A 21,947-nucleotide genomic window follows, 5' to 3' on the forward strand; every position below is an offset into this window, starting at 1 on the left:
TTAAAGAGTACAGCTTAAAGTTCATCCAGCTGTCCAGGTATGCTCTAGAGATGATCCTAGATGTGAGGTCGAAGATGAGGAAATTTGTCTCCGGTTTGGGAAGACATGTGAAGAAGGAGTGAAAAGCGGCATTGTTAATCTCTGATATGAATATTTCAAGATTAATGGTGTATACTCAACAGATAGAGGATGAGAAGAGAAAAGACAGAGAGGAGCATCTGAGCAAGATGGCAAGATCAGCTGGGCATGAGAATGAACAGAGGCAAAATGAGGGCAACAATTCCTTCTTCCAGAAGAGGCCTTCCAACTATGCCTCATCTACCGCCAGTACACCTATGCCGTAGAACAGGTATGATCGGCAGGGATAGAGTTGCCAGAATTTTAGACCACAGGGTTCTCAATCCCAGTCTAGCAGAGGTCAAGGTTCACAAGGAAAGCCATCATGCGTCAAGTATGGAAAGCTCTATTTGGGAGAGTGCAGAGCGGGAAGGGTTGGTTGTTATAAATGCGGTCAAATAGACCATTTCCAAAAGGAATGTCCAGCATGGGGAACAGAGCCCATTATTCTACCACCGCACCATCAGTTAGAGGTAATCAGAGGGGCACTATTTTAAGTATGAGTAGAGGTACAAACCGTCTATACACCATGGGTAGTCGCCAAGATCACGAGAAGTCTCCGAACATCATAATAGGTATGATTGGAGTCTCTTCTCTTGACTGTTATGTTTTGATGGATTCGGGTGCCATGCTATCTATTGTGACTCCTTACGTGGCTAGTAAATTCAATAAAATTCCTGAATACCTTTCTGAGCCTTTTTGCGTAGCTACTCCTGTCGGTGATTCTGTCGTAGATGAGAAAGTCTATAGAGATTGCACTGTGTCAATTCATCACAGGGATACCTTCGCTGACATAGTTGAGTTGGACAAGGTTGATTTTGATGTGATCCTTGGCATGGACTGGCTTTATGTCTGTTATGCCTCTATTAATTGTAGAACTCAGATTGTTAAGTTCAAATTCCAAAATGAGGCTGTCATAGAATGGAAGGGTAGTCCTATTTTTCCTAAGGGTAAGTTTATTTCATACCTTAGGGCCAGGAAGCTAATCTCAAAAGGGTGCATTTATCACCTTGTCCAAGTTAAAAATGACAATATTGAGTCTCTATCCCTTGAGTCGGTTCCGATTGTCAACTAGTTTCCGTATGTCTTTCCTGAAGATCTGCCTGGAGTCCCTCCTGATAGGGAGATCGAATTTGGGATTGATGTTCTTCCTGATACCCAGCCTATCTCAATCCCTCCATATAGAATTGCTCCGGCTGAGTTAAAGGAGTTGAAGGAGTAGTTGAAGGACTTGTTAGATAAGGGATTCATTAGGCCGAGTGTCTCACCATGGGGTGCTCCGGTCCTATTTATGCGAAATAAAGATGAGTCCCTTAGAATGTGTATTGACTACAGGCAGCTGAACAAAGTCACCATAAAAAACAAATACCCTCTCCCCAGAATTGATGATTTATTTGATCAACTTCAGGGTGCCACTTGTTTCTCAAAGATAGACCTAAGATCGGGCTACCATCAGTTGAAGATGAGGGAGTGTGATATCCCAAAGATAGATTTTCGGACCTACTATGGCCATTTTGAGTTCTTGGTGATGTCCTTCAGGTTGACTAATGCCCCCGCAGCTTTTATGGATCTCATGAAGTGAGTATTTAAACTATATCTTGATATGTTTGTGATTGTATTCATAAATGATATCTTGGTCTACTCCAAGAATGAGGAGGAACACGCCCATCATCTTAGAGTCATCTTGCAAACTCTGAAGGACCAGGTATTGTATGCAAAGTTCTCCAAATATGAATTTTGGCTTGCATCAGTGGCTTTTCTAGGCCATATTATATTCGAAGATGGTATTCAGGTTGATGCTCAGAAGATTAAGGAAGTGAAGAATTGGCTCAGACCTACATCCCCGACAGAGATAAGAAGATTCTTGGGTTTGGCCGACTATTATCAAAGGTTTGTAGAGGTATTCTCATCCACATCATCACCATTGACTAAGCTGACCCAAAAGAAGGCTAAGTTTCAATGGTCCGATGCTTGTGAGGAGAGTTTCCAGAAATTGAAGACCAAGCTAACCACTGCTCCTGTCCTGACTTTGCCCGATGGAACAGAGGGCTTTGTGATCTATTGTGATGTATCTAGAATTGGGTTGGGCTGTGTGTTGATGCAGAGGGGGAAGGTGATAGCATATGCTTCAATAAAGCTTAAGGTTCATGAGAGGAACTACCCAACTCATGACCTTGAGCTGGCAGCTGTGGTGTTTGCGCTTAAAATTTGGCGCCACTACTTGTACGGAGTGCATGTTGATGTGTTCACCGATCACAAGAGCTTACAATACATCTTTATCCAGAAGGAACTCAACCTGAGGCAAATAAGATGGCTCGAACTACTTAAAGACTATGATATGAGCATCCTCTACCATCCAGGTAAAGCTAATGTTGTTACTAATGGTCTTAGCAGGTTGTCTATGGGTAGCACTACTTATGTAGAGGAGGGAAGGATGGAATTGGCAAAAGAGGTACATAGATTAGCCCGATTGGGAGTTCGTCTGGAAGAGAACAATGAAGGCGGAGTTACTATTTAGGATGGGTCTACATCCTCATTTGTGGTAGAGGTAAAGGAGAAACAAGACCAATACCCCATCCTTCTCTAATTGAAGGGAGTTGTTCACAAACAAGAGGTAATGGTTTTTACCAAAGAGGGAGATGATGTGTTGAGGTACCAAAATAGATTGTGTGTGCCTGATGTCGATGATGTTCGAGAGAGGATTATGGCCGAAGTGCATAGTTATAGATACTCTATTCATTCGGACTCTACAAAAATGTACCATGACTTGAGGGAAATCTATTGGTGGAGTGGGATGAAGAGAGACATTGCAGAAATTGTTTCCAAATGCCCAAATTGTCAACAGGTGAAGGTTGAACATCAAAGACCATGTGGTTTAGCTCAAAATATAGAAATTCCGGAATGGAAGTGGGAGATGATCAGCATGGAATTTATTACAGGTCTGCCGATGTCCCAAAGGCAACATGATTTGATTTGGGTGATTGTGGATAGAATGAAAAAATCAGCTCACTTCTTGGCAGTTAAGACTACTGACACCGCAGAAGATTATACAAAGTTATACATTTAGGAGATTATCAGATTGTATGGGGTTCCCTTGTCTATCAGTTTATATAAAGGAGCTCAATTCACCTCCCAATTCTAGAGATCCTTTTAGAAGGGACTGGGTTCAAAGGTGAACCTTAGTACGACCTTTCATCCCTAGATGGATGGACAAGCGGAGCGCACCATCCAGATATTAGAGGATATGTTGAGGGCATGTGTACTTGACTTCAAAGGAAATTGGGATGACCACTTACCTCTTATAGAGTTTGCATACAATAATAGCTATCATACAAGCATTCAAATGGCTCCTTATGAAGCTTTGTACGGGAGGAGGTGTAGATCACCCATTGGGTGGTTTGAAATTGGTGAAGTTGAGTTGATTGGGTGTGATTTTGTTCACCAAGCCATGGAGAAGGTGAGAGTTATTCAAGACAGGCTAAAGATAGCCTAAAGCCGCCAAAAATCTTACACCACGTGAGGAAGAGAGACTTAGAGGTTGAGGTGGGTGATTGGGTATACTTGAAAGTGTCACCCATGAAGGGTGTCATTAGGTTTGAAAGGAAGGGGAAACTCATTCCTCGATATATTGGTCCTTACCAGATTTCGAGGTGGATTGGGAGTGTTGCCTATGAGTTAAAGTTACCCTTAGAGCTAGCCTCTATTCATCCAGTATTCCACATTTCGATGTTGAGGAAGTGCTTAGGCGATCCCTCATAAGTAGTCCCCATTGACAGTATTGGAGTTAAGGATAGCTTATCCTATGAAGAGGTCCCGGTCTAAATTCTTGATCGTCAAATCCGAAAATTGAGGAACAAAGAGATTACCTCAGTTAAAGTTCTGTGGAGAAATCAGTTTGTTGAGGAAGCCACGTGGGAAGTAGAGGAATATATGAAATCTAAATATCCACATCTATTCGTGCCTACCGATGAGAATGTTGAAGGTAATGTCCATTTCCTTGACTTAATTTCGTTCGTGCATTTTAAGCTTGATTGGTAAATTGTTTGAGAATTTGATTGGTCGAATGACTGAATTCCGATTGTGATTTGTACCTCGACTTCCATTCTTGGTTTACCCGCCATTCGAGGACGAATGATACCAAGGGGGAGATATTGTAACACCCACCAAAACTTTTCCCTAAGATTCAAACCTTTCTTGTATACGTGTAGGGTCGAACTCATTTATTGTGAAGTATATGCTTGAGTTAAGATGAGTCCCTGAGTAATTGAAGAGTGTTAGAGGTGACGTGGGGTCACAAAGGACCCCTAGGACCAAGATAAATCCAAAAGGTTCGTCGTGGCTAAGTGTTTGGATGAGTTCGTTTAAGGGGTCGACTTCTAACGACCCTATCTTTTGAAAGACGACAATCTAGGTGTCCTACGACCTATTAAATTAAAGGTCATCGAGTCTTCTTTCCAACACCATCAAGAATGTAATTTTTGGAGTTCGGAGTCAAAAGATACGACGATCCCAAGATGAACTAGCACGGCAGGAATTTCAGGCCTGGGGTTCAACTACTGGAAATCTGGGCTTGGCGCCGCAGTGGCGTGATGCGCCACTATCACGCCAGGAACACGCCCCAGTAGTTTGGTCCCTAGCGTGGTGCGCCACTAACTGATGTGCAGGTTTTAGGCCTAATCGACCTGGCACTGCAATGGCGCGACGCGCCATTATCGCACCTAGAGCATTTTTAGCCTATTTTTTAGAATTTGGAAAAAGGGCAATTTGGGAATTGTCCCAAATTATATATGCATCAAACCTTGAATATTTTGGGCCATATTTTCAGGCCCTCTCTCTCTCTAAAAGCCCTAGAAAATTTCCCTCTCCTCTCTTCTTCTCCAAATCCTTCTTCAACAAGATTTGCCTCCAAGAGCTTCAAGACTTCAAGTTGCAATTGAAGACCCAACAACAAGGTTTCTTCAAAAATATATTCTAAGGTATGTGAGGCCACTCAAAGTATGGGGTGAGTCCACCCATGTGCCCTACACTTTCTTTGAGGATTACATGTTCATAAGAATGGAGTTTCTTGATAGGCTTATGTTTGAATGAGTCTTGTCTACTATTAATTTGTTTCTTGTTATGTCGATATTGTTGAGCTAAGAAATTCCTAAAATCTTCTTGTTAGCATGAGTTGATGGAGATGAGTTGTTAAACACGCTTTATTTCTTTTCTTGATTTTGTGGATTATGACAAAAATGTTAATTTTCTTAAATATATTGTTTATCTTGAATTGTTGATTTAAAACCTTGGAATTGTGTTGAGTCCCAGAAGATTTGTTAAATGAATAGAGGAGAGATTTTATAGGTTTATATGTTGTCATAAATGCATATTTAATCTACTATTGAAAGAAATGATCGAGATTGATCGGATAGTATGATTGGGAGAGATTTGATTGTGATAGAGTTGATGAGTTGACAAGGTTGTAATGAGACATGTCGATATGATTTGATTGAGTTGATTGGATGGAGTTTTATGAGAATTGAGTCTTGGGAGGAGTATCGAGTACCGAATTGGGTAAGAGTATAGTCCGTACTTGAACCCAATAACTATGTCGCCAAACATAGGAGGGGATTGAACCGTTAAAGTCGGATGCTTCCCCAAATTTATTGTCCTAACATTATAGGACTTGGTTGGATTGGATACATGATTGGTTGATTCGTTCATACCCTGTCAAAGTATGAACGGACGTGGCAACAACGTCGGTTTGTTGTACTTTCATTGGCTCATAAGTGATAGTTGTCGGATAAGAGAAACTCCCAAATAGGTCTTGATAGTACTCTGAGTCAAATTTAGTTGAATTGTATATGATTGGTCCCATCTAAATCATATTGTTGTTTAGACTTAGGACACTTGATTGAGTTGTTATTTCTCTTGAGTTGAGATTCCGAGTTGATTTGATTCTTCCTTGATGTCCGTTTCATTCAGCCATTTTACATACTCGTACATTCCACGTACTGACGCCATTTGTTCTGCATCGTTTCATGATGCAGAAACAGGTACCAAAGATCATCAATCGGCGCACCGTTGAAGATCTATACACTTCTAGCTACTTGGTGAGTCCTCCTAGTTTCCGGAGGATGTTGAGCTCCTTGCATAGTTTTGTGTTGTTTCCTTTATTTTGATTGTTGGTAGCCATGGATTTGTCATTGGCACCTCCTAGACTTTGATAGAGGCTTCATAGACCAGAGTGTGGGTGTAACAACTCCTAAAATGTTGTATGTCGGTATTTCAATTCTCGAAGAAAATAATACATCCTCTGTATTTTAGGCATAACTTTTCATAGGTTGGTCCAAATTAGGTGATTCAAATTTCTGAGTAGCCACAACATCATTACCTACAACTTTCATGCATAACACATCTTAAGATTCGGAGTATAAGTAGATCAAATAAATTAATCTTTGCAAGATATAGTGCTGTGATGGAATTAAGTGTTTATAGAAGAAAATTCATATCTCACTGTAGATTACTCCAAATTTGTTGATTATTAAAGGATATGAAACTAGACTTCCACATCTACAATTCTTATGAAGACACCAAATCCTAATAAGGAATTTATCTTATTCAAACGCAGCTTCGAAAAAGAGTATTCTGTTAAAAAGAACTCATCTTACCTACCATGGAAACATCTAGATACATTTGACATCATACATGACATAAATTGTCCTCCATATAACATCATCCATGACATCAATATATTCCATTAAATTTCCAGATTTTTCTTTATAATTATTTTATTTATTGTTAGGTCCCTCTTTCCCACCTATAAATACCCACCTTATTTCCTCATTTTATTCATCAAGCTTTCTTAAGCATTTATTCTCTCTATATATACTTCTTCTCAAATATAGTTTTAGTTTTAGTAGTATAAAAATACTACTCCGGTTATTCTTATATTCTGGGTAGTACACAAAACGCTTCGGCGAGAAGAAAAGGCTAGGGGTCCAAGAGTGTTCTAATTCGGAGTAAACCTTCGGATTTAAGGTATGTAAGGCTTTCATAGCATTGGATTGAGTTCATCCATGCGCCCAATAATTAAATTTATTATAATTGAGTTATAGTTGAGTTTTATCCAAATCTTGAATTCTAGATGAATTAATTCTTCTATTGAGTTTGATATATTTATGCATTAATATTATTATTGTTATCTCTCATATTATTAGAATTATTGTTCATGGCTACTTTCCCATGAATCCTAATTGATTTGATGTTCATGAATATTTTTACATATGTTTTGAGTAAAGATGTTGGCTTTTCATTATTTTCATTGATAAAAAGAAAGTTATATGAATTAATACTATATATGTATTGTATTGAGTTTTAAAAGAGCAAAAGAGTTGAGTTTGAATGAATTTGAGCAAATGATATTTTGAGCAAGATGTTTTGATGAGATGTAAATGATGTTTTTTGGAAGTATAATGATTGATGAACATGAAATGAGATGAGTTTGATGATTTAAATTAAAGTCCAATGAGACTAGATGATGAGTTTAATATGAGCACATATTTTTGGAGTAGTATTGAGCACCGAGTTGGGTAAGAGTTTAATTGACTCAAACCCCAGAACTACGTAGCCAACATAGGATGGAGGCTATGCCTCTTAAGTCCCAAAAAGAGGACTTTGATGAGTGGATCCAAGATGGTGATGTCCTTTACCCTGGCAAGGTATTGGATGGATGTGGCAACGACATCGCTTCATTGTATCATCGCTAGCTCATAAGTGATGGTTGTCGGTTAGATAAAACTCCCAACTGAGTAAGCATTGCTTATTACTATTATTTTTATTATTATATTTTAAACTTGCATTATATATTGATGTTGAGATGATGTTGAGTTCTGAGCTGAGTTTTATTGAGAGAAGTTTCTTGATATTTGTCCTTACCTTCCTGCCATTTTACATACTCGTACATTCCACGTACTGACGTCATTCGACCAGCATCATTTTATGATGCAGATACAAGTGTTAGAGATCCTCAACAGGCGCATCGTTGAAGATCATTTATTTTCGTCTATTTGGTGAGTCCTTCTTGTATTCGAAGGAACTCCTTATCCTTTTATTATTGTTAAGTGTGATGTTTCTTTTGAGGTAGCCATGAACATGTCATTGGCACCATCTAAGAGTATTAGAGGCTTCATAGACAGAGTTTGATGATGTAATCGGAGTAGTTCTCCTTAGAAACTACTTCTTATAAGAATTATCTATTTTTCCTTTGATTATGACAAACCCACATTAGTATTCTTAAGTCTTCCGCTGATGAATAAATGAGAAATGAGACCAAGTGGTTCTCTTAGAAGCCAAAAATGGTTTCTGAGTGCCGGCCACGCCTAGGGTACCCTCTCGGGGCGTGACAAACTTGGTATCAGAGCACAGAGTTCAAGAGTCCTAGGGTGTCTATGAAGCCGTGTCTTGTAGAGTCTTGTTTATGGGTGTGTCGTGCACCACACTTATAATCAGGAAGCTATAGGACATTAGGAATTATTTCACTTCTTTCATAATCTGAGTTCATGCGATAGAGTTTAACTCTATAAAAGCTTTCTTTCTAATTCGTGCGTTTACACGTTTTAGACATGCCTCCTAAACGTTCAGCTAGTCAGAGGAACACTGCCAACACTGAGGTTCCACAGTCAGTGATGCCTCCACGGAGAACTAGGGGCCGAACTGCAAGGTCTACTGAGGTACCCCAAGTACCTACTGTTCAGACCACTCCTACTTCTGAGGAAGATTTTCGAGGAGCGATTGCTATGCTCACTTAGTTGGTGGCTGCTCGAAATAGTAGCCAAAGTTCACCAACTCCTAGCTCTAGTTATCAAGAGTCGTCTGCTACCACAAGGATTAGAGATTTTCTGAGAATGAATCCGCCGGTCTTCACGGGTTCCAACGTTGATGAAGACCCCTAAAATTTCATTGATGAGATGTGGAAGATACTAAAAGCGATGCATGCTACAGAGATTGAGGGGGTTGAGTTAGTGTCTTATCAACTCAAGGATGTGGCAAATGTCTGGTATAACCAGTGGGAAGAAAGTAGAGGTGAGGATGTAGAGCCTGCTCTTTGGGATGAGTTTGAAAGAGCATTTCTTGATAACTTCTTTCCCCAAGAGCTACGTGAAGCAAAAATTGAGGAGTTTGTGAACCTCAAACAAGAGAGTATGACTGTGAAAGAGTATAGTTTGAAGTTTATTCAGTTGTCCAAATATGCCCCAGAAATGATTCCTCATATGAGGTCTAAGATGAGGAAGTTTGTCTCTGGCCTAGGCAAACATGTAAAGAAAGAATGTAAGGCAATGCTAATGATTTCTGACATGGAGTTTTCTAGATTGATGGTGTATGCTTAGCAGGTTGAGGATGACAAGAAAAAGGACCGAGAGGAATACCTAAGCAAGAAGGCTAAGTCTGCTGGGCATGAGAATGAGCAGAAGCAAGGGAAGGGTAACAAGTCTTTCTTTCAGAAAAGGTCTTCCAATTATGCACCTTCCCCAAAAAATGCTTTTACACCTAATACCAGGTATGATCAGAGATTGCTAAGTCACCAAAACTTTCGATCTCAAGGTTCTCAGTCCCAATTAAGTATGGCTCAAGGTTCTAGAGAAAAACCACCATGTGCTAGATGTGGGAGGCTCCATTTGGGAGAGTGTCGTGTGGGCACCAATGCTTGTTACGGATGTGGAAAGACAGGTCACTTCCAGAATGAGTGTCCTTCAAAGAGGTAGGGAGATGGAAGTAGTAGAGCTCAGTTTTCTTCTACAGCTCCATAGAATAAAGGTAATCATAGAGGTGCAGCTTCAAGTGCAGGTGGGGGAACCAACTGTCTGTATACTATGGGTAGTCGCCAAGACCAAGAAAATGCACCCGATGTTGTTACTGGTATGCTCCGAGTCCTTTCTTTTGATGTGTATGCATTACTTGATCCGGGTGCTACATTATCTTTTGTGACTCCTTACTTGGCTAGTAAATTTGAGATCCTTCTTGAGTGTCTTCTTGAGCCTTTCAGCGTATCTAGTCCTGTTGGTGAGTCTATCTTAGCTGAGAGGGTCTATAGAAATTGTACTGTATCAATCTATCATAGGGATACCATGGCTGACTTAGTTGAGTTGGACATGGTTGATTTTGATGTGATTCTTGGCATGGACTAGCCTTATTCTTGTTATGCTTCTGTTGATTGTAGGACCCGAATTGTCAAGTTTAAATTTCCAAATAAGCCTAGCTTAGAGTGGAAGGGGAATTCTGTAGTGCCTAGGGGTAAATTTATTTCCTACCTTAAGGCCAGAAAATTAATCTCTAAGGGATGTATATATCATATAGTCCGAGTCAAAAATATTAATGATCAGACTCCATCTCTTGAGTCAGTTCCCATTATGAATGAGTTTTCTGAAGTCTTTCCTGAAGATCTACCCGGAATCCCTCCTGATAGAGAGATAGACTTTGGTATTGATGTCCTTCCTGATACATAACCTATCTCCATTCCTCCTTATATGATGGCTCCTGCTGAGTTGAAAGAGTTGAAAGAACAACTAAAAGACCTCCTAGATAAGGGGTTTATTAGGCCAAGTGTCTCACCCTGGGGCGCTCCTGTCCTATTCGTGCGAAAGAAAGATGGGTCCCTTAGAATGTGTATTGATTACCAACAACTAAACAAGGTCACCATTAAAAACAAGTACCCTCTCCCCAGAATAGATGATTTATTTGACCAACTTCAGGGTGCCACATGCTTCTCTAAGATAGACCTCAGATTAGGCTATCACCAGTTGAAAGTAAGAGAATGTGACATCCCGAAGACGGCTTTTCGAACCCGCTATGGTCATTTTGAGTTTCTTGTTATGTCCTTTGGATTGACAAATGCTCCAGCAGCTTTTATGGACCTCATGAACCGAGTATTCAAGCCATACCTAGATACGTTTGTAATTGTCTTCATCGATGATATTTTGGTCTACTCTAGAAGTAAGAGTGAGCATGCTAATCACCTTAGGATTGTCCTTCAAACTCTTAAGGAGGAGGAGTTGTATGCTAAGTTTTCAAAGTGTGAGTTTTGGCTTGAGTTTGTAGCATTTCTAGGCCATATTATATCTAGGGATGGAATCCAAGTTGATACTCAAAAGATTGAGGTAGTTAAGAACTAGCCCCGACCCACCTCTCCAACCGACATAAGAAGTTTCTTAGGTTTGGCTGGTTACTATAGGAGGTTTGTTGAGGGATTTTCATCCATATCCTCACCATTGACTAAGCTGACTCAGAAGAAGGCAAAGTTTCAATGGTCTGATGCTTGTGAGAAAAGTTTTCAAGAGTTGAAAGCTAGATTGACTACTGCTCCAGTACTATCCCTACCCGAAGGAATGGATGGTTTTGTAATCTATTGTGATGCTTCAAGAGTTGGGTTGGGATGTGTATTGATGCAGAAAGGTAAGGTCATTGCCTATGCCTCCAGGCAGCTTAAGACTCATGAGAAAAACTACCCCACTCATGACCTTGAGTTGGCAGCTGTGGTATTTGCTCTTAAGATCTGGCGTCACTATCTTTATGGTGTACATGTGGATGTGTTCACAGACCATAAGATCTTACAGTATGTATTCAGCCAGAAGGAGCTGAATTTGAGGCAGAAGAGATGGCTAGAGTTGCTCAAGGATTATGACATGAGCATTCTCTACCACCCAAGTAAAGCAAATATAGTTGTTGATGCTCTTAGCAGGTTATGTATGGGGAGTACAACCCATGTGGAAGAGGAAAAGAAGGAGTTGGTAAAGGAAGTGCATAGACTTACGCGTTTGGGAGTTCAACTTATTGACTCTAGTGAGGGTGGTATAATAGTACGAAATGGAGCTGAATCATCTCTAGTTGCAGAGGTGAAAGAAAAGCAAGATCAGGATCCCATTCTTCTTCAACTGAAGGATAAGGTTCACAAGCAGAAGGTAATGGATTTTACTAAAGGGGGAGATGGAGTGTTGGGATATTAAGAAATATTATGTGTTCCAAGTGTTGATGGTATTCGGGAGAGAATCATGAAAAAAGCCCATAATTCTAAGTATTCCATCCATCCAGGTTCAACAAAGATGTATCATGACTTGAGAGAAGTATACTGGTGGAGTGGAATGAAGAGAGATATAGCAGAGTTTGTGTCCAAGTGCCCAAATTGCCAACAAGTTAAAGTTGAGCACCAAAGGCCTTGTGGAGTGGCTCAGAATATAGAGATCCCAGAATGGAAGTGGGAAATGATCAATATGGACTTCATTACCGGTTTACCACGAACCCACAAAAAACATGACTCTATTTGGGTGATTGTGGATAGGATGACTAAATTGGCCTATTTCTTGCCGGTTAAGACTACGAACACTGCAGAGGATTATGCCAAACTGTATCTTAGAGAGATTGTTAGACTGCATGGAGTTCCTTTGTCTATCATCTCTGATAGGGGAGCTCAATTTACTGCTCAGTTTTGGAAGTCATTTCAGAAGGGCTTGGGTTCAAGAGTGAACCTTAGTACTATTTTTCATCCGCAAACAGATGGCCAGGAAGAGCGTACGATACAGACTTTGGAGGATATGTTAAGAGCCTGTGTCATTGACTTCAAAGGTAATTGGGATGATCATTTACCTCTTATTGAGTTTGCATACAATAATAGTTTCCATTCAAGTATTCAAATGGCTCCTTATGAAGCTATGTATGGGAGGAGATGTAGATCACCAATTGGTTGGTTTGAAGTTGGTGAAGCTGAGTTGATTAGACCAGACTTGGTTCACCAAGCTATGGAGAAGGTGAAAACCATACAAGAGAGGTTGAGGACTGCTCAAAGTCGCCAGAAATCCTACACTGATGTTAGAAGAAGAGATTTGGAGTTCGAAGTGTACGATTGGGTATACTTGAAAGTTTCACCCATGAAGGGTGTGATGAGATTTGGAAAGAAAGGGTAGCTTAGTCCCCGCTACATTGGTCATTATCAGATTACGAGGAGGGTAGGTAACGTAGCCTATGAATTGGAGTTGCCTCCAGAATTAGCTGTTATTCATCCCGTGTTTCACATCTCTATGCTTAAGAAGTGTTTGGGAGATCCTTCACTTGTTGTCCCAGCTGAGAGCATTGGGGTGAAAGAGAGTTTGAGTTATGAAGAGATTCCAGTTCAAATTCTTGATCGTCAGGTTCGCAAATTAAGAACTAAGGAAGTGGCATCTGTCAAAGTCCTATGGAGAAATCAATTTATTGAAGGGGATACATGGGAAGCTGAAGAAGGTATGAAGGCTAACTATCCTCATCTATTTATGCCTTCTGATGACGATATTCAAGGTAATATTCCTTACTTCTACCTTTGAGTCGATGTTTATTCTTGAGTTTGAGTCATTGACCATTTGAGTATCGGAGTTGATGTATTGATGATATTCATTCTTTATGTCTCCTATTTCATCTTCATTCGAGGACGAATGATCCCAAGGGGGAGATATTGTAACAACCCCTAAAATGTTGTATGTCGGTATTTCAATTCTCGAAGAAAATAATACATCCTATGTATTTTGGGCATAACCTTTCATAGGTTGGTCCAAATTAGGTGATTCAAATTTCTGAGTAACCACAACATCATTACCTACAACTTTCATGAAGAACACATCTTAAGATTCGGAGTATAGGTAGATCAAATAAATTAATCTTTGCAAGATATAGTGCTGTAACGGAATTGAGTGGTTATAGAAGAAAATTCATATCTCACTGTAGGTTACTCCAAATTGGTTGATTCTTGAACGATATGAAACTAGACTTCCATATCTACAATTATTATGAAGACACCAAATCCTAATAAGGAATTTATCTTATTCAAACGCAGCTTCGAAAAAGAGTATTCTGTTAAAAAGAACTCATCTTACCTACCATGGAAACATCTAGATACATTTGACATCATTCATGACATAAATTTTCCTCCATTTAACATCATCCATGACATCAATATATTCCATTAAATTTTCATATTTTTCTTTATAATTATTTTATTTATTGTTAGGTCCCTCTTTCCCACCTATAAATACCCACCTTATTTCCTCATTTTATTCATCAAGCTTTCTTAAGCATTTCTTCTCTCTATATATACTTCTTCTCAAATATAGTTTTAGTTTTAGTAGTATAAAAATACTACTATGGTTATTCTTATATTCCGGGTAGTACACAAAACGCTTCGGCGAGAAGAAAAGGCTAGGGGTCCAAGAGTGTTCCAATTCGGAGAAAACCTTCGGATTTAAGGTATGTAAGGCTTTCATAGCATTGGATTGAGTTCATCCATGCGCCCAATAATTAAATTTATTATAATTGAGTTATAGTTGAGTTTTATCCAAATCTTGAATTCTAGATGAATTAATTCTTCTATTGAGTTTGATATATTTATGCATTAATATTATTATTGTTATCTCTCATATTATTGGAATTATTGTTCATGGCTACTTTCCCATGAATCCTAATTGATTTGATGTTCATGAATATTTTTACATATGTTTTGAGTAAAGATGTTGGCTTTTCATTATTTTCATTGATAAAAAGAAAGTTGTATGAATTAATACTATATATGTATTGTATTGAGTTTTAAAAGAGCAAAAGAGTTGAGTTTGAATGAATTTGAGCAAATGATATTTTGAGCAAGATGTTTTGATGAGATGTAAATGATGTTTTTTGGAAGTATAATGATTGATGAACATGAAATGAGATGAGTTTGATGATTTAAATTAAAGTCCAATGAGACTAGATGATGAGTTTAATATGAGCACATATTTTTGGAGTAGTATTGAGCACCGAGTTGGGCAAGAGTTTAATTGACTCAAACCCCAGAACTACGTAGCCAACGTAGGATGGAGGCTATGCCTCTTAAGTCCCAAAAAGAGGACTTTGATGAGTGGATCCAAGATGGTGATGTCCTTTACCCTGGCAAGATATTGGATGGATGTGGCAACGACATCGCTTCGTTGTATCATCGCTAGCTCATAAGTGATGGTTGTCGGTTAGATAAAACTCCCAACTGAGTAAGCATTGCTTATTACTATTATTTTTATTATTATATTTTAAACTTGCATTATATATTGATGTTGAGATGATGTTGAGTTCTGAGCTGAGTTTTATTGAGAGAAGTTTCTTGATATCTGTCCTTACCTTCCTGCCATTTTACATACTCGTACATTCCACGTACTGACGTCATTCGACCAGCATCATTTTATGATGCAGATACAAGTGTTAGAGATCCTCAACAGGCGCATCGTTGAAGATCATTTATTTTCGTCTATTTGGTGAGTCCTTCTTGTATTCGAAGGAACTCCTTATCCTTTTGTTATTGTTGAGTGTGATGTTTCTTTTGAGGTAGCCATGAACATGTCATTGGCATCATCTAAGAGTATTAGAGGCTTCATAGACAGAGTTTGATGATGTAATCGGAGTAGTTCTCCTTAGAAACTACTTCTTATAAGAATTATCTATTTTTCCTTTGATTATGACAAGCCCACATTAGTATTCTTAAGTCTTCCGCTGATGAATAAATAAGAAATGAGACCAAGTGGTTCTCTTAGAAGCCAGAAATGGTTTCTGAGTGCCGGCCACGCCTAGGGTACCCTCTCGGGGCGTGACAGTGGGGAGGTTGGACTGTTATTTTGAGGAGTCTTATTGTACTTGTCTTGATGAGTTGATAGTGTTTGGCCTTTGGCCCTAAATTATGAATAGTACATCTTTGATTGAGTCCTCCGCTGAGAGAATGTGTTTGAATGAATGTGTGACTGGACCAGGTGATTCGCTTGGAGGCCAGAAATGGCTTTCAAGTGCCGGCCACGCCTAGGGTACCCTCCCGGGGCGTGACATATGGTCATAATTTACTCATTTCCTTCATCAAGTTTTTTTTTTTTGAAAAGTATATTTTAATTGAAGGATGAACAAAAGTAAATATTGAAACAAGGTCATTTTAAATATTGGCTAGGAATTTTGAAATATCAATTTTGACAATATTTGAATATGAGCAAATATAATCAATTTTTAAAAACAAAATACTTTTTTAGTATCAAACGACGATTTATGTATTATTGTAGATGTTACAGTGTCTGCAGAAGCACATTATCATTTTTAATAATTTTGGATAAACCATATTTAGTAAAATATTTATGTTTTTTCAAATATATTTGAAACTCAATCTTGTTTAAATATTTTTATTATAGTCACTACCCGAATCCGGGTGTGATGGCACTCATCTCAACCCACCGAGATGAGTCAGCCTAGTAACCAACGGAAAGTAAATGCGGAAGTAATTGAGATAAAACAAAGTTTAACTTAGTCAAAAATAAATAAATAATCTCAAAATCCCCCAAGACTGGTTGTCACATGTACAAGCCACTAATGTATTATCGAAGTATGAAAAGAAATACAGTCACAATGTCTTTGTCTCTAGAGTAGGACTAAAACATAATAAAAGAGTAAGAGGTGTCCGCTAGATGGATGTAACAGCTACCTCAACACTCGAGATGATAGCCTCGGACGTGGTAGAGAACACTAAGATATTAAGAAGGTCTGAGCTCATAACCTACACAAGTGTAGAAGCAAGGGGTGAGTACCAAATAACACGGTACTCAGCAAGTGGATAACTAAAACTAAGCCAAACTTGATAGACACAAGTATTCCTGTCCTTCCAACCGAACCTCCTTAACTACAACCTGCATAAAACCAGTCCAACTCTACACTTGTACAATAACAACAGCAACATAGTCCACGAATACTCATCAATAACCTCATCAATGAATCATCTCAAGTCAAGTTCAACATATACAGAGCAATAAATGGGTAAACACGAATTCACAAATATCAACAAAATGTGATGCAATGCAATGAGATGATGCATGTCTGTCCTATCGGTACACATCCGCTGAATTACAGTCTGAAACCCATGGGGGACATTTCTGTCCAAGTAACCTGCCACGGAGCGTGTGGCCCATCCCCTCCATATATATATATCCTGCCACGGAGCGTGTGGCCCGACCCCTTTATTTCACAATACCTGCCACGGAGCGTGTGACCCGACCCCTTTGTTTCATAATATCTGCCACGGAACGTGTGGTCCGACCCCTTTATTTCATATCATTTTCAGTCTCAACACAATATGTCAGAACCAATGCAATCAATTCATGTTCATATAATTCACGATAATAATATGACAACAACCATAATTTTTCCTATCTCACATCAACATAGTCATTTCACATGTCTAAAATAAATCCACAATCATAACATATCAATTCCACCAATACATGTCATTAGATCACCATTTTCTACCCCTTATCTCCATTTTTTAAGGTCAATCATATAGTCAATAATCCAGTCTAATTCTCATTACTTCCTAATACACATAACACAGAAATACAAGCATCTATAAGCTTAAACTGAGGTTTAGAAATTCACTTGCCTTAATTAATCAAGCAATTACACCGGTACTTGAGCCTTCCCTTTTCGTTGGGTCTCCAAATCAATATAATCTAGTCAAATAAATAACCACAATAAGATTTTGAAACTAACAACACTCATATTATTATATGTCTAGCCTAGACCCAAAACCTACCCAAATCTATAATCAAGTTCTTAATGTTGATGTCAAATAACATGTCAACTCTCATATGTCCAAATTTTAAGCCTAGGGTTAGGTTCTAATTTCCCCAATATTATAAATTTAATGTAATTCATAAAATATAATATACCTAATATTTAATTATCTATTTTAATATATCAAAATTCAGGAACTAACTCATTCTATGTCATTGAAGTCAAATCTGAAATTTTCTTTCCGATTATGTTCACTCATGATAAAATAAACTCACATGTCAAATTTCAGCTAAAACGGATCGTTATTCGACCCCCAAATCAAGATTTTATATGAAGAACCCTAGGGTCATATTTTCTTATTTCAACATTGTTTCTCCACCAATATACCCTAAAAATATGTTCATAATCGCATAAAAATTTAATGGAAAGGATGAGAATAATTACCTTAACGCTTTGGAATGAAAATCCTTATTTTTCTCTTCTCCTTTATTTTTCTTTTCCCCTTTCTTTTTTTTCTTCCTCCGTATATTTTTTTTTCAGTTTCTGGTTCGTTCTTTGTCGCTGTGCCGCCATTCATCTGATGGCTTAATGCCATCAGATTTTACATTTATATATATTGTTTATTATTATTATTATTATTATTATTATTTATTTTCTTCTTTTTCTTTTCTACTCAATTATGTATAAAAATTTATAAATTCTATCCTTTTCCTTTAATAATTGGTATAGAGTATTAATTAAATTAATACTTTAACTCACTAATTAAATAAATTCTCTAAAATTATCCCTCAACTAATTAATCAAAGTTACCGAAAGGTCTAAAATTTTCAACTTAAATTTACGAAAAAGGTCTTCTATGAAAGGAGGAAGACTCGTTCTCAAAATTATCTAACGGATCATTACAATTAATGTCTGATACTCACCAACCTGTCACTCGATTCACATTATAATTTTTCTAAATTAGTTTTGAGACAAATCAATCTGAAATATTTTCACACATCAACATGATGTGTTTACAATATTATGAAATTTAAAAGAAATTTTTTGTTCATTTTAAGAAAAATACTCAAGATGAAGGGAGATTAGTTTCAAATAGATACAATTTTTTTTCAAATGAAGATGTAAATTTATTACTCACATGATTTTTTTTCTTTTTATGGTAAATAAGAAAATATTTAATAATATTAGGATTGATATATAAGTTTATTTGATCCTTTCTAGCTAATGCCAATCTGTTTAAACCAGAGAGGAAGAAAGAACGAAAAATTTATTAAGTTTATGTCATGATTAGTTTAACCCGTTCAAATGTAATGACCTATCCTGCCGTTATTTAAAATACCAGCGATAAAATGCTTGAGCTTAAAAATTTGTCTATCTAGTAGAGTTAGGCTGGGATCCGCCCCACCTTGGAAAAAAAATATTTCTCTTACGCAGGAAAATCAGGAAGGATAATTTTTTTACCAGTGAGACTATGTGGACATTCTCATTTGGTATAGCTTTTGGGAAAGCGGGGGAAAGGGAACATACCTTTTAAACTGCGAGGTCCTCTTAGTGATAATAGTAAAAATCAACTTGCCGATGTATAGGAGAAAACCCACAATGATGCCGGCGATTATGATCATTTTTGACATCCCAATTAGTGTCTGATTCTGGGACGCCCGAATCCTATTTTTTACATACCCGAGCTAATCTTTGACCTTCATAATAAAACTATACTTCTTGATGGGCGCTCTGAGTGAGATCCAGACTGGCGTGGTACTAGTTGATGTAAGATGTTCCATAAGCGAAGGTGATGTGCCTCCAAATTCTCTTTCCCTATTCTCCTTCCAACTCTCTACCATATGGGCTAATTGCCAAATAAATTGCATTAATTTCTCTAGGGCTTAACACAATGACCCTGTGACGACCTGAGACTATCCCCTAGTTGCGAAATGGTGCTTACATCTAAAAGTGACTCCAAGCTAACGTTATGGCCTTGCTTGACTCTAAGATATCCAAAACAACAATTGAAGATAATTAAATGAGGAAGATTAATTGGAATAGGTCTATTAAACAAAATTGAAATAGAAAACATATTTGATTTAAAGATATGTTGAATCAAATTGACTGTCTAAAGGCCTCTAGTAATATGAGTTTCTAGGAAAAGCCTGTAGCTAACTCCGGACGCTAAGAGCTCACTAAATCTTTGAATCCAAGTTTCTCTAAATGAAATACAAATCAATAATGATAACCCTTACTATCATCTGTAGGGTGCAAAAGTCATAGGTCGACTGAGCTCTACAAATAATAAACAACGTAAATATAAGATAAGTACATCACAAGTAACTACACAAGAGCTATAATAAGAAAGAAGAAGCGGTAAGAGTGAAGAAGTAGGATACAAGGAGAAAGGATGTTGCTCAGTCGTACATGAAGACCCAGTCCCAGTAAGTCATACATGACTTGGTGTTGCTAGCTCTAAATGCCGAAAAGTACAAAAAAAGGAGGAAATGACCCGAAGGGGTCATTAAAATATATTGCATTGTTAAACACCGAAACTCAAATTTTGATTTAATAGAGGTGTAGGCTATATTTTGTTTTAGAACTCCCTTATTGTGGTCTCTAATCTTGAAATTTCACTAGCAATATTACAATAAAAGTGTATACTCCTAAAATTACAAAAAAAATGTTGACCTTCTCCTTGCAACCCTAGAGAGATTTTGAAAGAACTAGTTCCTTATAGAAGCTAATGAAATGTTATATTTAAAGAAAATAGATTAATAAATAAACTAAAAATAAACAGAAAATGCATTTTCTTCTATTGATCACAATTATCAACATTATTTTTTTAGATTAGACTACTTAAGGATATTAATTACTGCTTGTTAGTATGTATATATTATCATGTATAAAAATGATGATAATCAACTAAGTTTCTTGGAAAAAAGTTTTTTGTTTTCTTTATCAATAATTCCATCAAGGTGGTGTAGAAAGTATAAAAAATTGGAGAGAAGAATTTATTTGATCAAATCAATTAATTTTGTGGCAATTACATTTATATTAGTCATAAGTCAAAACTCCTAAAATATTAATAGATTTTACATGTAAGAAATCTAAAAATAAAACACAAGAAAATTTTGAAAATTCATTTATTCTATTGAAATCGTAAAAGAGTTATGTTAACTATTTTCTCTCTTTAAAGTTACATTGAGGTACAAATTGAAAGACTCATCTTTTAAGGCCATGCAAAAGTTTGATGCAATGAAGTTTTTGTGATGCCCTTAGATGTTTTGGGCCATCACTATGTACATTTTAATATATCAACAATTTTATAAGCTTCACCGACATGCTTCGATAACCTTAGGGTATTTGTAAATCTATGTTTTAATATTCAATTTTAAGTATTATTAATTTCGTAGTTCAAATTTTACTAATTAATATGTTATCATCTCCCCCACCTTAAATTTTTGTTTCTTAATCTGAATATTTGTGTCTTACAATGTAGAAGTAAACATAAAATTCTATTTCTAATGCAAGGGATAAATTGATTTTGTCCAATAAACTTCAAACATGGGACGAATTTCTCGATTTCATCAAGGGAGAAAAAATTTAGATAAATAAAAAGAAAAATATAAACATGATGATAAATTATTAATTTTAAGTTTTTGGAGTGCAAACATCACTTCTATACAAGTACGTTAAAACAGAACATACAAAATCCAAAAAGTAATAAATATTGCATTATTACCATATTTTGAAAAGATATGTTAATATTAAACAAGTCTTCTTGATAATATTTTTTGATTCTTTGATTCAATTTTAATTTTAGATGCATAACTAGTTTACACTAGAAAATTTCAAAATAAAATTTACCCAATATGTAAATTGGTTTGTTAGATTTTGAAGTGTAAGAGATCATTTTTGAAAATCATACTAACAACAACAATATTTCAATAACAATAGTAGTAAGAGCAAAAATAAATATTTCAGTATGTAGTAAACATTAAAATAATTTTCCATAGATTTAAGAACTGAATGAAACAACAAAGTTTGAAACAAATAATAAAACACGATAGAAGGACACTCAAATGAGGACAAAGGAAAAGTGATACAGATTGTTCTATGACACAATCTAGAAATGAAAAATATTAAAAGACATAAACAATTCAGTGGACAACATGGACATAGAAAACAATACTAATTGACAAGACACACATTGGTCCTCAGAAGTTATGATGTGATTTGGATCTTGTACACTAACATTTTTTTAAAAATGGGTCATCCAGTAA

The sequence above is a fragment of the Solanum dulcamara genome, chromosome 2 (assembly GCF_947179165.1).
Source record: "Solanum dulcamara chromosome 2, daSolDulc1.2, whole genome shotgun sequence".
Taxonomy (NCBI): Eukaryota; Viridiplantae; Streptophyta; class Magnoliopsida; order Solanales; family Solanaceae; genus Solanum; species Solanum dulcamara.